The sequence below is a fragment of the Suncus etruscus genome, chromosome 18 (assembly GCF_024139225.1).
Source record: "Suncus etruscus isolate mSunEtr1 chromosome 18, mSunEtr1.pri.cur, whole genome shotgun sequence".
Lineage (NCBI taxonomy): Eukaryota > Metazoa > Chordata > Mammalia > Eulipotyphla > Soricidae > Suncus > Suncus etruscus.
In genome coordinates, this window is record NC_064865.1 from 27,091,165 (window position 1) to 27,096,476 (window position 5,312).

Here is a 5,312-nt window from a genome sequence, read left to right on the forward strand (position 1 = left end):
TACTAATATTGCTCTTTTCTCCAGGGTAATGTCAAGACAAAGCCTCTCCTTCAGTCTGGTTCCCAGGACATGTATGCACCAACATGGCTTGTGAGCAGGGGGAAACCTTTGTTATTGTAAGACACTGAGATTTGGGGTTTGCAACAATGATTAGAATACACATAGTGGGCTAGAGAGATAGCACAGCGGTAGGGTGTTTGCCTTGCATGCCACCAACCAGGACAGATAGTGGTTCAATTCCCAGTTTCCCATATGGTTCCCTTAGCCTGCCAGGAGCAATTTCTGAACGCAGAGCCAGGAGTACCTCTGAGCACTGCCAGATGTGGCTTAAAACAATAACAACAACAACAACAACAACAAGAATACACATAGCATAGCTCTCTCCCTGAGTTAGCCTGGGGTCAAATCAAAATATAGTCTTAATCAAGATATATAATTTATGGGGCTGGAGAGATAGCATGGAGGTAAGGCGTTTGCCTTTCATGCAAGAGGTCATCGGTTCGAATCCCAGCGTCCCATATGGTCCCCCGTGCCTGCCAGGAGCAATTTCTGAGCATGGAGCCAGGAGTAACCCCTGAGCACTGCCGGGTGTGACCCAAAAACCACAAAAAAAAAAAAAAAAAAAAAAAAAAAAAGATATATAATTTAGGGGGCTGGAGCAATAGCACAGTGGTAGGGCGTTTGCCTTGCACACAGCTGACCCAGGATGGACCTTGGTCCCCCAAGCCAAGAGCAATCTCTGAGCGCATAGCCAGGAGGAACCCCTGAGCATCACTGGGTGTGATCCAACTCCCCCCCAAAATATATATATTATTTAATTTTTTTTTCTTTTTTGGGGGCCTTCCAATGGAGACCAGAAGGCCTGCTGGACAAATTCTAAAAGAGCTGTAACGGGGCCGGGCGGTGGCGCTAAAGGTAAGGTGCCTGCCTTGCCTGCGCTAGCCTTGGACGGACCGCGGTTCGATCCCCCGGTGTCCCATATGGTCCCCCAAGCCAGGGGCAACTTCTGAGCGCATAGCCAGGAGTAACCCCTGAGCGTTACCGGGTGTGGCCCAAAAAAAAAAAAAAAAAAAGAGCTGTAACACTTTCATTTTGCTTTTTAGGTCACACTCAGTTGTACTCAGTGCTTACTCATAGTTTTGCATTCAGGAATTACTCCTGATGGTGCATAGGGCTCTATATGTATGTGGGATGCTGGGGATCAAACTCAAATCAACTGCGTGTAAGACAAGCATCTTGCCCACCATACTATTGCTACCTTGGTCAAGTTAGGCATTTCAGGTCTTTATTTCTCTTTTGTAGACTGGTGTCATTAATGACCCGCACCTAAGGTTTTAGTGAGTTAACACATACAAAGTACTTCAAATAGTGCATGGTAGGTGGTAAATGCTGGAGAGACATTATGCCCCATAACAGCTCATTCCTCTAAGTCTTCATTGTTTTTTTTTCCCACCAACAATAAGCTTGTATGTTGACTCATGGCTTTCATTCCACCTTCCCCCATCTTGATTTGTTATTTGGTTTTTGTGTCACACCTGGAAGTTCTGACTGGCAGAGGGGAGAAGGGGACCTACTCTTGGTTCAGTGCTCCTGAATGATTCATGGCGATACTCAGAGGACCAGGTGGTCTTGGCAATCAAACCAGAGCTCCTTTCCTTTTTCTTGAGGGGGGGGGCACATACCTGGTGGCGTTGGTGCTCAGGAGTTACCCCTGGCTCCGTGCTCAGAAATAGCTCCTGGCAGGCTCAGGGGCAATATGGGATGCCGGGATTAGAACCATCAGTCCTGGATCGGCTGCGTGCAAGGCAAACACCCTACTGGTGTATTATCTCCCCCACCTCCAGAGCTCCTGTCCTTAAAGCGTGTGCTCAGTCTTTGAAACTAATTCTAGTCATAGTCTCAGTTTCTATTTGGAGGAATCTGTGTGAACCTGGGAAACTGATATCACTGTGATTTCACTTGGTCTAAGATAAACCAAACAAGAAATGGTAGTGGTAAACTGGATGCCCAGGGAGAAGCTGATTTCTGTTGTGTAAATAGTCTATGGTCAGTTTCAAGTCACCAATGTTTTAATTTTTTTTTTTTTTGGTTTTTGGGTCACACCTGGCAGTGCTCAGGGGTTATTCCTGGCTCCAGGCTCAGAAATTGCTCCTGACAGGCACAGGGGACCATATGGGGTGCCGGGATTCGAACCGATGACCTCCTGCATGAAAGGCAAACGCCTTACCTCCATGCTATCTCTCCGGCCCCATGTCACCAATGTTTTAAAAACTGGCCAGCAAGATTTTTGAATAGTTAACAATCACCCGAGGGGAGTCAGGGCTAGCTGGCCCCACACAGTATGCCACCTGGTCTGCTCTAAGCAGTCTGAATTGCAGGCATTCTGCAGACCTTAATCAAACACAAACAACCTCCCTATGATATACAAGAGTTTTCCAGGACAGGCAAGATGAGTCAACTGCTAGAGTGCATGTGCAGCTCTGGGTTGGCTCTGACACCACATCATCGCCCTAGCAGAGCTGGGTGTGGTTCCAAAACCAAAAAAAGGAAAAAAGTTTCCTCAAATTAGATTGATGTCCTGGAGAGAGAGCTCAACAGGTTAGAGCACATGCTTTGCACACGAGAGACCCTGTGCAGTCCTCGGTACTTCTGAGCACCCTCAGGAGTGACCCGACCCCTTCCATCCCCCCACCCCCAAACCTAGCTAGGAATAGTCTCTAAGCATCACTGGGTCTGTCCCCCCCCCCCCCCCGAAAAAAGATAAAACCAAAGAATCAAGAAACCAAAACAAAATTAGAGTGAGTGTATGAAATTGCCAACATCAAGCTATTTTTGAGCTGCATAAAAGTAACTCCATGTTCAAGTCCTCAGGAAAATACAGCAGCAGAAGAAATGACCTCAGAAGGGGGGAAAGTGGGAAAAGAAGAAGGTGGAGGTGAGGCCAGAGAGATAGCACAGTGGTAGGGCATTTTGCCTTGCATGGCTGATCTGGGAGGAGCCTCCCGTATGGTCCCCCAGCCTGCCAGGGGCGATTTCTGAGTGTAGAGCCAGGAGTGACCCCTGAGTGCCACTGGATGTGGCCCAAAAACCAATTCATCGATGAATCAATAAATAAATAAAGTTAAAAAAAATAAAAGGTGGAGAAGGCAGGAATCCCAGCAAAAGCCAGCCTGAAGTGTGACCATGTGGAGTTTAAGAGAGATGTCAATCCTTCACTCCACAATGTGTATTAAATATAATTTAGGACAATTAGCGTCTTTATAATTCAACTACATACCCTCTGGGAAGTATCATATTATGCCCTACAAGCTTATCTAACATCTTCATTCTTCAACCTGTTTGCAGGCACTAAACCTAGCTTCTCCTTCCATCACGTGAGAAATTCAGCAAAATCTTAGAAGAGATGTTTGGCACCTCCCAGCAAGATCTGGGAGAAAAGCCCAGGTCACGATGCAGTTTCATTTTCCTGCGGAATTTTCCTAGAGGCACATCCACTTGAAGCTTGTTTGGGCGTTGGGGACAAGGAATCCTCTTCACTGACAGGGCGTGGGACATTAAATTTCAACAAAATGCAATAAGGGGCCGGATTAAAGTTCGTGGTTAGGGAGGGAGCCACACTACAGCGGGGAGGGCGCTTGCCTTGCTCGTGATCCACCCAAGTTCGATCCCCAGCATCTCCCATGGTCACCTGAGTCCTGCCAGGAGTGACTCCTGAATGCAGAGCAGGAGTAACCTGAGTATTCGAACCCCCATCCCCTAGACCCCCAGATAAATAAAAACCCACAGACTCTTGCAGAACTCCATGGTGGGGAGAGGGGCACTATTGCATCCCTTCCCACCAAGCCTCCAGTACTTGCACCCGCCCCACCCTCCCACCCCGCCTTGGGGCATGTCCTGCTTCCCAGAATGCTCCTCAGTGGGGACCAGAGTTGGGAGCTGGGGAGGTGCTAAGGCAACCCTGGCCTCGCTGCTCCACGGTGGCCCCTGCCCCAACCCCTCTTACAGACCCCGAAAGCAATTGGGTGTCGCAGTCAGGTCACCCATCTCCGCGCACCACCGCGAACACATCTCCCCAAGCCTGAACAAACCCCCGCACATATCTGCATGCGGAGTATGTGCGCAGCACACGAGGGTCTGCTCATCTCCGAGGGTACAACGCTGCTCTCAAACCGAGTGGAATTCAGCGTGTACGCTCTCCTCTCGGGACTGGGGATGCCTCACACAGCAAGCGAGCACCCAGGGTCCAGCATACACGAGCCTCTCTGCACATCCTTTATGCACACACACACACACACACACACACACACACACACACACACAGTACAGGCACTCATGGCCTTAGATGTAAGACACACTATTTCCTCCTCACACAAATGACAAGCATGTGTTTCAGGTGACACCCAACACACATGACACACTTAAACCCTGTTGGTAAATATTTCCCCAGACTTAAATGGCAGGTGTCCACTTCTCATACCATGTTGAATCCCACATACGTTCGACAGGCATCTCCCAAGCACAGGCACACACCTTCAAGTCAGCAACACCACTCAGCAAACAAAATCCAGAGTGCCCCTAGATCCACACCTCACCCAGTGTGCACAAGCATGAACGAACGACTGTGCATGGCACCAATAGCTCAGCACCTTGGTCACACCTGGAACTTTCTCTGGGATCTGCTTTTAGCTCTGGACAGCCTGTTTTCTGGGAAACCCTTTAATTTGCTGGAGATCTGGGATGGTAGTCATCCCGTACAGGCCTGGACTTTCAAGGAATACCCCTGATACAGTCCAAGCTATGCTTGGGCCAAGAGGTAGAGAGATAGGGAGCCGCAGTGGCTCAAGAGTTAGGCGGTGGGCACCTGAGTACCAAGTTCCCCTCTTATCTGTGAGGAAAAAGCACACAGGGAAGAAATGCCTTGAAAATGGAGTTGCTGAAAGGACTGAAAAAAAAAGTTGCTGAAAGAGTTAGAGACACTTTACCACACATCTTACTGAGATTTCATCCTTGGCAAGCACTTTGACTGATCTGTTCTGCCCTGAGCCTTACAAAACCCAGGGAGGTAAGAGCCAGGCACCATTAGGGTTTAGGAGAAGTGCAGGCACCTGTGTGAAGTCATACAGCACAGGTCAAGCTGAAAGAGTTTGAAAGGAGTCCAGTCCCCTGTTTTCCCTGCTCAGTTTTCTTTGTTCCCACTGCCTCCCTGTACAGTGCCCCCACCATGACACGGAGACCTCGAGACACCATGGCTAGAATCAAGAAGCCACCTGCCTTGAGCTACCACCTTCAAAAGCCTTTCATTCCGGCCTAAT

The 5,312-nt window shown here is 48.8% G+C and overlaps 1 non-coding gene across 1 annotated transcript; it reads right to left on the reverse strand.

The window, feature by feature from the left end:
• Nucleotides 1-834: 834 nt before the first annotated feature.
• LOC125996830 (U7 small nuclear RNA) lies at nucleotides 835-896 on the reverse strand. The gene has a single exon (XR_007491499.1). It is a non-coding gene; the product is annotated as a U7 small nuclear RNA (small nuclear RNA).
• Nucleotides 897-5,312: the final 4,416 nt, after the last annotated feature.